The sequence below is a fragment of the Sciurus carolinensis genome, chromosome 1 (assembly GCF_902686445.1).
Source record: "Sciurus carolinensis chromosome 1, mSciCar1.2, whole genome shotgun sequence".
Taxonomy (NCBI): Eukaryota; Metazoa; Chordata; class Mammalia; order Rodentia; family Sciuridae; genus Sciurus; species Sciurus carolinensis.
This window is the reverse complement of record NC_062213.1, coordinates 114177055-114193143: the sequence shown is the minus strand read 5'-3', so window position 1 is coordinate 114193143 and position 16089 is coordinate 114177055.

Here is a 16089-nt window from a genome sequence, read left to right as displayed (position 1 = left end):
TATACTTAGAAATCTGACTAAAACTGAAAGAAATTTGACTAAACTGAAATTCATAAAGAAAACTCTCTGGAATTATAGTTCACAATAAGCTCAAAATGAGCTGTCGTAGCCCAAGTCATAACTTCAGAAACCACCTCCTCACCACCAGCACCTGCACACCAGGCCACGAGAAGCGAGGAGTTCTTCCTCCATATTAAGAAGGAAGGAGGGTTGGGGAGATAGCTCTTGCCTCACAAGCACAAGGCCCTGAGTTCCATCCCCAGTACCGCCAAAAAAAAAAAAAAGGAAGGAAAATATTTAGCTCTACAAAAGGAAGAGACAGTTACTAGAGAAACAACAAAGAAGCAAAGGGCAAAGAATTCACAGAACTGCAGAAAGTCTCCAAAAGGAGCAAACAATGAGAAAGAGGTACCGCTGTAACAAACTAGGAACAAGAATTCTCAGGTCAGAAAATAACTGCCTCCTGATGGAGCTGGAACCTCTCTAAAAGCAACGTTCTGAAACCTTCCAGATCTCAGCACTAGAGAATGGCTTTGGAAACTAAAATAATTAAATATTAATTACAAAAACAGTAGAGAGCTGGATAAGCAAATGATGACGTGGAGCTAGCAAGATGAGCCTCCGTCAAGGCCATCAAAGAGTTTGAGCTGCACTTGAACTAAACTAAAAAAAGAAATGCTCCCTTCTTGGAAGAAAAAAATTCTCCTGAAATCTGCTCAGCAGATAAGAGATGAAGTTAATGATTTGTGACAGAAATAGGCAGAACAGTAGAAGCAAAAGAAGCCCAGAACCCCCATGCCCATCCCAGTGGAAGCTAAGAGATTGGACACAGCCACCTAAATCCAAAGCAGTGGCTCCACAGGGCTCGCCAAGGAGGACTGGGCTCCAGCCAGAACACATGGAAGAAATCAGACACGTCTGCCATCCATGTCTACCAAAATAAAAACTTCCAATGCATTATGGCACATTAAGGATTAGCATTTTAAACTATTTCTAGAATTTGACAATCAAGTCGATTTTGTTTCCTGAAATGATATAAGCTACCTCAATACCTAAGGACTGATAATTCTGAATTTTACTGGTTATTGGAGGTTTGCTAGCCTCCAATTTGTAAGGTTGAGGGTAAATTTCATCTAAAGTAAGGTCAAGATTCTTTATGTGCTTCCTGACTGACTCTCCTTTGTGTGTCGCAGACCTTACAATCTGGCACTGAGAGGGTCCTCCATCCGGGTATGCTGACCTTGGAAACATGACCCCTGATAATAAGGTATATTACCAAATCTTACTGAGCTGATATAAACATTCTTTAAAGAAGATTCGACTATGAAAATTGTTTCTATGAGTTTTCTTTTTAAGGAAATAAGATAGTGAAGGATGTCAAATTGATAGTGGGCAAGCTCATCACTGATTTTTGTGAACTGATATCTCACATTTTTTTAGACTAAAGAGCACACTAATATCAGAGGCATGATTCTCAGCTTAATATCTTCCCTTTGTTATTATGTTATTTTCTAGAGAAAGAGCAAATGTATCTTGGCATCAAAAATATGTTATATAGTACTGAATTTCAGTAGAAGATATAAGTTGAATTTGCCAGGTCTCTTATCCTAGGAAATCTTAATCTTCATCAAAAGAGGCAAAACTTTTGTTTTCAAATAACTATAACAAAAACAACAAAAAGTGAGAGAAAGTAGTAGCATTCAATTTGTTTTCCAGCTGAGTGATAACTCTGTACAGTGTTATGCCACATGCCTTTATCCTTCTATTACCTCTGATGCAGGTTAAAGTTCTATTGATGTCTGTTTCTATTTAATTGTCACTAAGTATGAAAAAAACAAATGTATTTTTCAACTTTTAATTCAAGTTGGCTTTTTAATAGCAAATTTTAGACAATTGTGTTGTTGCTGCTATGGTTATTTTAATATTATGTTTCTGTTATAAATGGTTATATATATATATGTACTGCCAAAAATATGAATCAGCAGTTGATATTTCCATTCTCACAAATCTATTTTATTCCAGAATTGGTATGTAGAATAAAGTGTATTCAAAAATGGTGGGGAAAAAATAACCATTGCAAACTTAGGAGACCCAAGGTGTCCAGATCAAAGATGGAACTCACTCCTACTCTGCTTTGCTTAGAATACTTTACTTGTGAGATAAGGCATTCCCCTGAAAATAAGGCAAAAATTTGGTAACAGGCACAGAAGTTTTAAGAAGAGCATAGGCAAATGAGGGTAATTGAATGATGATTAACATAATGAGAAATGACTGAAGATGCTGGGAGTTATGTAGAAAAAGATTCAAGACGAGCTATGCTAAATGAGAGTATCACCAAAATTCCTTATTTCCAGACCTGTTGCATCTTTTCCACAGAAGGCAAATTCTGGGATAATATTCTATAAGAGTTCCTGTCATCATTCCTAAACTTGAAGCTAAGTGAATTGATGTAGAAGGAAATCCAAATTTGAACCTATGCCTACAAGTGTAAATAAGTCCTGAAGAACAAGTAAACACCATCCACTTTCCTCTTGCTTGGCCCCATCCTGGTCCTTCACAGCATTTCAGAATCAAAGATGTACCCCTAACAGAAGAATCTGAACAAAAAATGTATTCAAACAGTCTTTGATATCTTCAAAATGGCTAGTGGCCATTTTCCTTTTAAACCTCTAGATACATAATTTCTCTGTATCTCCCAGCAGGGAAATTATTACCCAATCTAGTAGTATTTTGGAAGATTCAAGTGGGAAGCCATTTGATCTGTCTCCTTCCTCAAGAGCAGTCCTTCTAGTCTGTTGTTAGATGCTGAAGAACTAAAGGATTCTTAAGACAAAGTCCCAAACTCCATAGCATGGCTTATAAGCAAGACTGGAATAAGGTTTAGGTCAGGGAGGCATCTAAGGATCAAAATTTAAGAAGGCATTCCTTCTCAAGGTCATGCTATGCGAACTTCTGTATTCTGGTCATTTTCAACCTTTTGATATTCATTCCTCACACACAATATCCCAAATGTCCTGAACTTCATGCTGATTCCTAAATGTCTGTCAGGGCACCCTACCCGCTTTGTCAATTTATTTGAACCAGAGGGATTGAACCAGAGGTGCTTAACCACTAAGCCACATACCCAGCCCTTTTTCATATTTTATTTAGACAGTTTCACTGATTTGCTTAGGGCCTCACTAAATTTCTGAGACTGGCTTTGAACTCAAGATTCTTCTGCTTCAGCCTCCTGAGCTGCTGGGATTACAGGCCTGTGCCAGTACATCTGACCCCCCATTGTCAATCTTAATTTTCTTCCTACAACTCTCAATGATGGGAAAGATTTCTGAACAACATCTATGCAAAAAAAAAAAAAAAAAAAAAAAAGAATAGGAGTCCTTACCGTTGGTCATTTAGTATAACATTTATCAAGCATTTATCACACAACACACACACACACACACACACACACACACAGTGTGATAAATTGCTTTATAAATCAAATTTACTGAAGCACAATTTACATAAAATAAGAGCCATCCATTCCAAACGAACATTTCTTTCCATTTATTCAGATGTTTATTTTTTTTCTCAGCAATTTTATGCCCTCTTCAGGCTATAGTTCTTGTCCCTATTTAATTAAATTCATTATCAAATATTACATGTTTTCCATGTCAGTTTTACAATGACTCACACAGAATTTTAAATTTCTGCTTATAATTCTTTGCTACTGTGGAGAAATACAATTGATTTTTCTCTGTCAATTTAGTATCTTGTTGTCTGCTAAATTCATTTGCTAATCCTAGTAGTTCTTTTGGTAGACTCCTAGGTTCTTTTACATACCTAACCATCTGCAAATTAAGGCAGATGCGCTACTTTTTTCCCAACTAATATGTTCCATATTCCTTTTAGTTTCCTTTTTACACTGGCTGGGACCTCAGTACAATGTGAAAGAGAAGTGTTGAAAGCAAAGATTTTTATCTTTTTATCCCAGTCTTAAAGCCTTTAAATATAATGTTAGATGAAGGTTCTTATTGATTCCCTTTTCCAATTTGAAGATGTTCCTATCTATTCCTAATCTCTTGACAGTTTTTGTCATTATTGTTTGTTATATTTATTTTCTTCATCTATTGAGATTATTATGTGCTATTTCTCCTTTTTTGAATTCACATGATAAATATATTGATTGTTTTGTAAAATGTAAACCACGTTTGCCTTCCAGAGACAAATTTCATTTAGTCATTTCGTATTGTGTTTTTTATATATTGCTGGATATGATTTTTCTAATATTTTGGTAAGGATTTTACTTTTGTATTCACAAAGGACACTCATCTGTAGTTTGTGTTTTTAATGCTGGCACCATAAGATGTGTGTAGAATTATTCCACCTTTCGGTATTTTGTGAGTTTATAAATGATAGATTTTTTTTTCTTAATAGTTTTTTTTAGAATTCACAATCAAAGCTATATTGGATGGAATTTTTCTTCATGAAGAAGTTTGAATTATAAATTCCATTTCCTTTATAGATATTCAGCTATTAATTTTTTTTCTTCTTAGTTCTATTTTTGTGATTTGTGCCTTTTAAAGAATGTATCTATTATATCTAAACTGCTAAATGTATTAGCATATTATCCAAATTATAGTATCATAATATTTACTCATTATTGCAAGAGAATTATTATATTTCCAGATATTGCTCCTAATGTCTGTAGGTTCTGCAGCACTATCCACTCTTTCATTACAGAAATTTCCTGTTCAGTCTAGCTTGAAAGCATTCTATTGTATTGTGAATTTCAAGAAATAGAGTTTTGACTTAATTATTTCTCTACTACTTTTCCATTTCTTTGTTCATTGCTTTCTACTCTTATCACTACCTCCTAGCTACTTATTACAATTTATTTATTTTATTTGGTTGTTTATTTTTGTTATCAACATCAACTTATTGTGGGTTCAACTTTTTTCTCTTGGTAGCAATTATGAAACTAAGTTAGTTAAATTATTTTAGATATATTTGACTTTTTAATAAAATATGGAGTTAGTGCTACAAATTTTCCTCCACTTACTGCTTTAGGTGTATCACGAAAATTCTCATATGTTGTGTTTTCATAGTTTTCCAGTTAGAAACCATATAATTCCTACCTGACCTATGAGTACTTTGCTATCTCAGTTCCACGTGATTGGTATCTATAGATGTGTATATTTGTTCTAATCAGTTCCAGAGAAAGAACTGTGAAAAATTATAACAATTTATCTATACCATTTAGTTTTACCAGATTTTTCTGCATGTATATAGGCTGCTTGATATTATCATTCATCTCGCTGTGACCTTTTATTTCCTTTTTTTCTACTTTCTTTTTTCTCAATTAAAATATCTTCAAGATAATTGATCATTTTCCATGAAGTTTTCCATCTATGTAAATACCACTTATTAAAATTTTCACTTCATATGTTGCATTATCAACTCTACAATTACGGTATAGTTTTATCATCTTTTACTTTGTCACTTAATTATGTTGTTTTCTTAAATTGCTTCAGCACATTTATTTATTAAGACCCTTTTGAAGTCTTTGTCTAATAATCTTACCATCTGTAATTTCTAGATCTATTGCCATTAACTAATTTTTAACCTTGTAAAGGGTCAAATTTTTTGCTTTTCTCATGAGTTTGAATTCTGAACAATTTGAAGTATACACTATTGATTATCTTCATATCTTTATATAAAGAATTCTTGTCTTCAATTAAAAGACTTAAATGTAAGAACTGAAACCATGAAACTTTTAAAACATTGGTAAAAAAGAAATCTCAACATTTATTTTGACAATAAATTTCTAGATATAACACCAAAAGCACAAGCAAAAATGAACAACTTGGACAACTTCACACTAAAACATTTCTATACATCAAAGGAAAAAATGAAAAAGGCATATATTTTATAAGCAGTTGATATTCAAATTATATAAGGAATTAAACAAATTAAAAGCAACAAAAATGTCTAAGAAGCATATGAAAAGTTACCTCTTTAATCATCAGAGTAATGCAAATCAAAACCACAATGACATCATCTCACATCTGTTAGTATAGCTATTATCAAAGAAGAAGAGAAAACAAGGGTTAGTAGGGATGTGGAGAAAGGGAATCTTTGTCCACTGTGAGAATTTAAGTTGGTATAGCCATGGTGGAAGAGGAACAGAGATTTCTCAAAAACTTAAAAATAAAGGAAAGGTACTGGGGAATGATACTGGTCAAATTATACTGTTAAATTGTGTGTATGAATGAATATGTAGCAGTGAATCACTCCCATTATGTGTAATTATTATGCACCAATAAAATATGTAAAAATTTTTAAAAAATAGAACTACCAGAAGATCTAGCAACCCTACTTCTAGTTATGTGTTCCCACAAGAAATGAAGTCAGTATCTTGATAAAATATCTGCACATTCATGATTGTTGAAGAATTGTTCACAATAGCCAAAATACAGATAAAACACCATAAGATTCTATCAAAAGATGAAATGGGAGGAAAATGCAGTATACACACATACACACACACAAACAATGGAATAATCAGCCATAAAAAAAGAAGAAAATCCTGTCATATGGATAAAATTGAGGACATTACATTAAGTAAAATAAGTGAGAAACACAAAGATAAATACTGCATGATTTCACTCATATGTGAAAACAAAAATGTTAAACTCATAAAATTAGTAGAATGGTGGTTTTCAGGGACTCAGGATTGGGAAAAATAGGTTGATATTGTTCAAAGTGCACGTGCATTATACCATTAATAAGTTCTGATGATCTAATGTATAGCATAGGTGATAATAATGTATCAAGTATTATTGTTGCAATAGGTTGTTAAGTTAACTTGAAGGCTGGATTAATTTCTTAGAGAGGTTTTTATAATTGTTTTAGTGTAACTCTAGAGTAGATCTTTCTCTATGATTACTTTACCTCTCTTTCCATTCTGAAGTCTCCACTAAATGCCCCATCTACTCCATCTATCTACACTTTGCCTGATTGGATTTCAAATATCTCACAGTGAACTCACAGTCAAACATGACCTCTTAAAATTGCTCAACTGACAACTTAAAACAAAGATTTTCATTTTTCTATATCATGAAGTTTTACTCTATACATGTGCATCTTATTATACAGCTAAAAACTCAAGGAGGATCCTACATATTTCTAATATTCTTTTTCTACATATATTCCAAATTTCACTCTCCTCACTCAAACTCTAATCTCTATCTGGTCAATTCAGATAGTCCTCTACAAATCATATGCCACATAGAAATACTCTGATTAATGACACATCATATTTATAACAATAGTCCCATAGATTATATTACAATTTGACCAAAAATGTGCTTGTAAATCTAGGGTCAAGAACAGTGTGATTGTTAAGAGAATATAGCCACTAAAGAGATGCTAAGTACTTTGCAAGTAGATAATAGAAAAGATACCTCAAGGCCATCTGAGGAATTCAGGGGAAGACTGCACCCACTAAAGACTCCAGAATATGAAAGAGACAATTCCTTTGAGAAAAGACCTGTTTTTGTTTTGTTTTGTTTTTGTTTTTGTTTTTAATAATTCTCAGTTGCACAGACACTAAGAAACCCATGCAGGCATGATTTCAAAGGAACCCAGATTCAGCATGAACTGGCAGCAAAACTTCACCTACCATAATTTGATTTAATATATTTATATCTTCTTTACTCTTGAGCCCAGGCATGATGTCTGGATACTCACATCACAAAAACCTATAAAACCTTTACTAATTATTTAGATTTGACTCTCAGCAATCATAATTGCCATTTCAAGCTATTTTTCAGAAGAGAGAGTGAAATTGACCTTAAGATAGCAAGAGAAAGGTGGCATGGTAGACTATTATTTAAAAATATTCATTTTCCAAGATCTCTCTTATTAAAAGATACATTTCTTGTTCATCAAAACTAAACCTGGCCATGCAATTTGCTATGGTTAGAACTGTGTAGATAAAAATGACAACGTGGCAGTTCTAAAGTGAAGCTTTAAGAAACAAAACTCTTTTCTTGAGACCTCTTGAGTTTCTACTACCCTTGACCTTGTGAATGACATGTCTCACATAGCTGTGACTCCCTCTGCTTGAATCTTAGAAAGAAAAGAAACTGATTCAAGTTTGAACATGGATTGAATCCCAAAATTCAGATTAATCTACATGAGCCTCAAAAATCCCAGAGACAAACCAGAAACTCAAGTTCTCATTCTTCATTTCAATTTATGTCAACCATAAAAATTATCACTCTTCAAAGACATCTTAAATTGTCATTTTTTTTCTTTTATCCTAATCATTTTTAGCATAGTTTACTGAAAATATTTTATGTTTCCAGAATTAGTAAGACTCTGCTCTGGTGATGTTGCCTTGAAACAAACCTAAAAGCTAGTGATTTTAGTAACATTTACTTTTCCTCCTTTATCTACATATGTTTAAGGAAAACAAGTTGTTAAGGAATTTATTGAATCAGTACAATAATATGAAATGCTGTTATTTGAGCATTTCTTTCCAGATTCCAAATTTACTCATTAGAGTAGGTCATAACAACATGGTTGTACAGGTAGAAGGCGACAATTTTCTGTAATGGGTCAGCAAGAAAATTTAATAGTAAAAGGTTCTATACCACATGTCCCAAGTTCTGGGCTTGCCTTTAAGTGCATTCTTCTATCCATCAATCCAATTTAGCAGGCACTCCTTAGTTAGTTGATTAGTTATTTCAAATCTAGTAGGATCTGCTAAAATATTGAGTAAAAAGAGACATAACCTCTAAACTTATAGGTCTTTGTCTACTTGATGGAGAGTGCTATAAGGGAGAGGATATTAATACAATAATGTCATAAATATAGTAATACATCAAAACTTATGCGACTTTAAGGGAAATATGAGTGATGCTATGGGAATGTAAAATTAAGAAAATTCAAATGTCAAAGAAATCATTGAAAACTTTTTGAGGAAATCATCACTGACCTGAAATATTAGTAACTAGAAGTTAATAGGAACAACAAAAAGATGAGAAATAGTTCTATAAAAGAATAATGCCAACCACAAAGACTTTAGTGGTAGGAAATGTAAATGGAAATTGTTATGTCTAGAATAATCAAAGTTAAGAAAAGCAAGGGAAGTTTCAGGGATAAAGAGTTGTATTGCATAATGATAATGAGCTCAATTTTATAATACGATGTAGCTAGTAATCCATAACTTTTATGCAGCATCAAAATATGTGAGAAAAAAACTAGTAGAAAAAACAGACAGTAGGAACATACCTCAACATTTTAAAAGCTATCTATGCTAAATCCAAAGCCAACATCATTCTAAATGTAGAAAAATTGAAAGCATTTCCTCTAAAAACTAGAGCAAGACAAAGATGCCCTATTTCACCACTTCTATTCAACACAGTCCTGGAAACTCTAGTCAGAGCTATTATATAGACAAAAGAAATTAATGGGATACAAATAGGTAAAGAACACAAAGTATCACTATTTGCCAATGACATGATTCTGTATTAAGAAGATCCAAAAAAAATGCTACCAGAAAACTTCTAGAACTAATAAAAGAATTCAGCAAAGTTGCAGTTTATAAAAAAACAACCCATATCAAACACATTCCTATATATCAGTGAGGAATCCACCAAAAGAGAAATTGGGAAAACTACCCCATTCACAATAGCTTTAAAAATATGTAATAATTTGGGATCAACCTAACAAAAGAGATGAAAGACCTCTTACATTGCAAACTATGGAACATTGAAGAAAAAAATACAAAAGTCCTTAGAAGATGGAAAGACCTCCCATGTTCTTGGATAGGCAGAATTAATATGGTCAAAATGGTCATACTACCAAAGGTGCAATACAGATTTAATGAAATTCCTATTAAAATCTCAATGACATTCTTCATGGAACTAGGAAAATCAACCATGAAATTCATTTGGAAAAATAAGAGACCCAGAATAGCCAAAGTACTCATTAGCAAGAAAAGTGAAGTGGGAGACATCACAATACCAGACCTTAAACTATATTACAAAGTCATAGTAACAAAAATGGCATGGTATTGGCACCAAAACAGATATACAAACCAATAGTACAGAATAGAGGACACAGAGACAAATCCACATAAATACAGGTATCTCATACTAGACAAAAGCATTGAAAATATTCATTTGAGAAGCCTCTTCAACAAATGATGCTGGTAGAACTGGAAATCCATATGTAGCAAAATAAAATTAAAACCTTATCTCTCACCTTACACAAAACTCAACCCAAAATGGATCAAAGACTTAGGCACTACAGAGACCCTGTGCCTAATAGAAGAAAAAGTAGGCCAAAATGTCCACCATGTCAGCTTAGGAACTGACTTCCTTAACAATACTCCTAAAGCACAAGAAGTAAAATGAAATGAAGAGAGAGCTTACAGAATGGGGAAAAAAAATCATTAACAACATGTACCTCAAAAAGAGCATTAATCTCCAAGATATATAAAGAACTCAAAAACCCTAACACCAAAAAACCAAATAAACCAATCAATAAAAGGGCTTAAGGAACTGAGCAGACAATTCACAAATGAAGAAATAGGATTGAAAGGACATTTATAGAATATAACATCCAACAAAGAGCAAATACAATACACTTTCTTCTCCGCAGCACATGGATTCTTCTCTAAAATAGATATATTATGCCACAAAGCAACTGTTAGAAAATACAAGAAGACAGAGATAATACCTTGCATTCAATCAGATCATAATGGATTGAAATTAGAAATAAATGACAGAGTAAAGAACAGAAACTACTCCAATACCTGAAGATTAAATGATGCATTGTATGAAGAATGGATAACAGAAGATATCAGAAAGGAAATTAAAAAATTCTTAGAGGTAAATGAGAACAAAGAATCAAAATATCAAAATCTCTGGGACACTATGAAAGCAGTTCTTAGAGGAAAATTTATTTCATGGAGCACATTCAATAAAAGAAGAAAAAATCAACAAATAAATGAGCTAACACTATGGCTCAAAGCCCTAGAAAAAGAAGAACAGGGCAACACCAGAAGTAGTAGAAGACAGGAAATAGTTAAAATCAGAGCTTAAATCAATGAAATTGAAACAAAAGAAACAATAAAAAAAAATTGGCAAAATAAATAAATATTTGAAAAAATAAACAAAATCAATAAACCCTTAGCCACACTAACAAAGAGTAGGAGGGAGAAAACTCAAATTACTAAAATTTGGAATGAACAAGGAAATATCATGACAGACATGATTGAAATACAAAACATAATTGGAAGCTATTTTGAAAATCTATACTCCAACAACTCAGAAAATCTAGAAGACACAATCATGTTTCTAGAGACATATGAATTACCTAAACTGAACCAGGAGGACATACACAATTTAAATAGATCAATTTCAAGTAAAGAAATAGAAGAAGTCATCAAAAGCCTACCAACAAAGAAGAGTACGGGACCAGATGGGTTCTCAGCCAAGTTCTACAAAACCTTTAAAGAAGAGCTCATTCCAACCTTCTCAAAGTATTCCATGAAATAGAAGAGGAGGGAACCCTCCCAAACTCATTCTATGAAGCCAATATCACCCTGATACCTAAACCAGACAGAGACACATCGAGGAAAGAAAATTTCAGACCAATATCCTTAATGAACATCAATGCAGCAATTCTCAACAAAATTTTAGCAAATCGCATCCAAAAATATATTAAAAAGATAGTGCACCACAATCAGGTAGATTTTATCCCAGGGATGCAAGGTTGGTTCAACATCCGGAAATCAGTAAATGTAATTCACCATACCAATAGACTTAAAGTCAAGAATCACATGATTATTTCAATAGATGCAGAAAAAGCATTTGATAAAATACAGCACCCCTTCATGCTCAAAACACTGGAAAAAATAGGGATAGTGGGAATATTCCTTAACATTGTAAAGGCCATCTATGCAAAGCCCATGGTCAATATCATTCTAAATGGTGAAAAACTGAAAGCATTCCCCCTAAAAACTGGAACAAGGCAGGGATGCCCTCTTTCACCACTTCTATTCAACACTGTCCTCGAAACTTTAGCCAGAGCAATTAGACTGACCAAAGAAATTAAAGGGATATGAATAGGAAAAGAAGAACTCAAACTATCCCTATTTGCTGGTGACATGATTATATATTTAGAGGAACCAGAAAATTCCACCAGAAAACTTTTAGAACTCATAAGTGAATTCAGTAAAGTAGCAGGATATAAGATTAATGCTCATAAATCCAATGCATTTTTATACATAAGTGATGAATCTTCAGAAAGTTAGGAAAACTACCCCATTCACAATAGCTTTGAAAAAAATAAGATACTTGGGAATCAGTCTAACAAAAGAGGTGAAAGACCTCTACAATGAGAACTACAGAACACTGAAGAATGAAATTAAAGAAAACCTTAGATGATGGAAAGATCTCCCATGTTCTTGGATAGGCAGAACTAATATTGTCAAAATGACCATACTACCAAAAGTGTTATACAGAATCAATGCAGTTCAAATTAAAACCCCAATGACGTACCTTACTGAAATAGAGCAAGCAATCATGAAATTCATATGGAAGAATAAGAAACCCAGAATAGCTAAAGCAATCCTTAGCAGGAAGAGTGAAGCAGGGGGTATTGCAATACCAGAACTTCAATTATACTACAAACCAATAGTAACAAAAACGGCATGGTATTGGCACCAAAATAGACAGGTAGATCAATGGTACAGAATAGAGGATGCAGACACAAACCCAAATAAATACAATTTTCTCATACTAGACAAAGGGGCCAAAAACATGCAATGGAGAAAAGATAGCCTCTTCAACAAATGGTGCTGGGATAACTGGAAATCCATATGCAGCAGAGTGAAACTAAACCCCTATCTCACCCTGCACAAAACTCAACTCAAAATGGATCAAGGACCTTGGAATCAGACCAGAGACCCTGCATCTTATAGAAGAAAAAGTAGGTCCAAATCTTCAACATGTCGGCATAGGATCAGACTTCCTTAACAGGACTCCCACAGCACAAGAAATAAAAGTATGAATCAATAACTGGGATAGATTCAAACTAAAAAGCTTTCTCTCAGCAAAGGATACTATCTGCAATGTGAAAAGAGAGCCTACAGAGTGGGAGAAATCTTTGCCACTCATACTTCAGATAGAGCGTTAATTTCCAGTATATAGAAAACAAAAAACTCTACACCAAGAATACAAAGAACCCAATCAACAAATGGGCTAAGGAAATGAACAGACACTTCACAGAAGAAGATCTACAAGCAATCAACAAACATATGAAAAAATGTTCAACATTTTAGTAATAAGAGAAATGCAAATCAAAACTACCCTAAGATTCCATCTCACCCCAACGAGCATGACGATAATCAAGAATACAAGCAACAATAGGTGTTGGCGAGGATGTATGGAAAAAGGTACACTCATTCATTGCTGGTGGGGCTGCAAATTAGTGAAGCCACTCTGGAAAGCAGTGTGGAGATTCCTTAGAAAACTTGGAATGGAACCACCATTTGACCCAGCTATCCCACTCCTCGGCCTATACCCAAAGGACTTAAAATCAGCATACTACACAGAAACAGCCACAACAATGTTCATAACTGCTCAATTCACAATAGCCTGGTTGTGGAAATAGATGCCCCTCAATTGATGAATGGATAAAAAACTGTGGTATAAATATACCATGGAATATTACTCAGCCATAAAGAATAATAAAATTATGGCATTTGCAGGCAAATGGATGCAGTTGGAGAATATCATGCTAAGTGAGATAAGCCAAGCTCAAAAAACCAAAGGACGAATAATCTTACTGATAAGCGGATGATGATACATATAGGGGGAGGGAAGGGGGCAAGAATGGAGGAAGGAGGGACTCTATAGAGGGATAAGGGGGGTGGAGGGGGAAAAATAACAGAATGAATCAAAAACTATTACCCTAGGTAAATGTATGATTACACAAATGGTATGTCTCTACTTCATGTACAAACAGAGAAACAAGATATATCCTATTTGTTTACAATAAAAATGAATTAAAAAAAAAAGAAATAGGATTGGTCAAAAAATACATGAAAAATGTTCAACATCTCCAGCATTTAGAGAAATGCAAATCACAAGTACTCTAAGATTTATTCTCATTCCAGTGAGAATGGCAGCTATCAAAAATATAAGCAATAATAGATGTTGGCAAGGATGTGGGGGAAAAGGTACATTCATACATTTCTGGTGGAACTGCAAATAGGTGCAACCATTGTAGAAAGCAGTATGGAGATTCCTCAGCAATCTTGGAATAGAACCACCATTTGACTCAGTTATCCCATGCCTCAGTGATAGCCAAAGGACTTAAAATCAGCAAATTATAGTGATGCACCACATCAATGTTTATAGCAGCTCAATTCACAGTAACTAAAATATGGAACCAACCCAGGTTTCCTTCAACAGATGAATGGATAAAGAAAATGTGGTATATATATACACAATGGACTATTACTCAGCTTTAAAGCAGAATGAAATAATGGAATTTTCGGATAAATGGTTGGAGCTGGGGAATATGCTAAGGGAAATAAGCCATCCCAAAAAACCAAAGGCCAAAATTTTTCTCTGATATGAAGATGCTAGTTCACAATAAGGGGATTGAGGGACTAGGAAAGAATAGAGGTACTTTGAATTTGGCAGAAGGGAGGGAAGGGAGGAGAGGGGTTGGGGGTAGGAAGGATAATAGAATGAATTGAGCCTTATTATACTATGTGCATATATTACTATATGATCAGTGTGATTCTACATCATGCACAACCAGAAGAATGAGAAGTTATATTCCATTTATGTATGGTGTCAAAATGTATTATACTGTCAAGTATAACTAATTAGAACAAATAAAAATAATTTAAATATTTTTAAAAAACTAGTAGAATTGCAAGGAGAAATCGATAAATGTACCATTAGAGTTGGATGCTTCAATCTCTTACTATCAGAAATGGATAAATCCAGTAGGCAGAATATCAGTAAAGACAGCGTTGAATTCAATAACACCCATAGTCAACTGGACATAGGAGCATCTATAGACTACTTCATTTGACAACAGCAGAATACAGGTCCTTATCACACTCACATGGAACTTTCACCAGCAGAGCCCATATTCTATGTACACTTTACAAGTTTTGAAAGACTAGAAAGCACATAATGTCAGCTCTCAGAACATGATGAAACTAATTAGAAATCAATACCAGAAAGATATATGGAAATTTCCCAGGAAATCTTGGAGATTAAACAACACTTTTCTAAATAACACTTAGGTAAAAGTAGAAATCTCAAGAAAAATTTTAAAATATTTTAACTAAATGAAAATGAGAACACAATCTACACAAATTTGTGGTACGCAACAAAAGCAGAACTTAGAGGGAAATTTATACCATATATAGGTGTATTTACTAGGAAAAGAAGAAAAGTCTAAAATCAATTATCTAATCTTCCATATTAGGAAACTAGAAAAGTAGAAAAAAAGAAGAGAAAATTATATTCAGAGTAAACAAATGAAAAGAAAAAAATACTTTTTTTCAGAAATCAAAGAAACCAGAAGCAGGAAATCAATAGAGAAATTTTTTTAAAAAGACAAAACAAAGGTTATTTTTCAAATAGATCAATAAACTCTATAAACCTCCAGCCAGGCTAACTAATAAAGAAAAAGGACAAAATAATTACAAATATCTGAAATGAAAGAGGGACATTACTATGGATCTTAAGACATTCAAGAATAATAAAATAATATAATAAATAATTTCATGTTCAAAATGTGATAATCTAGATTTAATTAACCAATTTCTTAAAAGAAACAATCAGCCAAAACTTAGACAAGAAAAACTAGACAATGTTGAGAAATTGAAGCAATAATCCATTATCTTCCAAAACAGAATGTATCAAACCAGATGGATTTATTGGTGAATTCTACCAAACATTTAATAAAATAATTATACAAATATCTACAATTTCTAAGAAAATTAAGGTGGAGAAATAATTTCTAATTCTATGAGACCACCATTTTTTAAAACCACAATGAGAT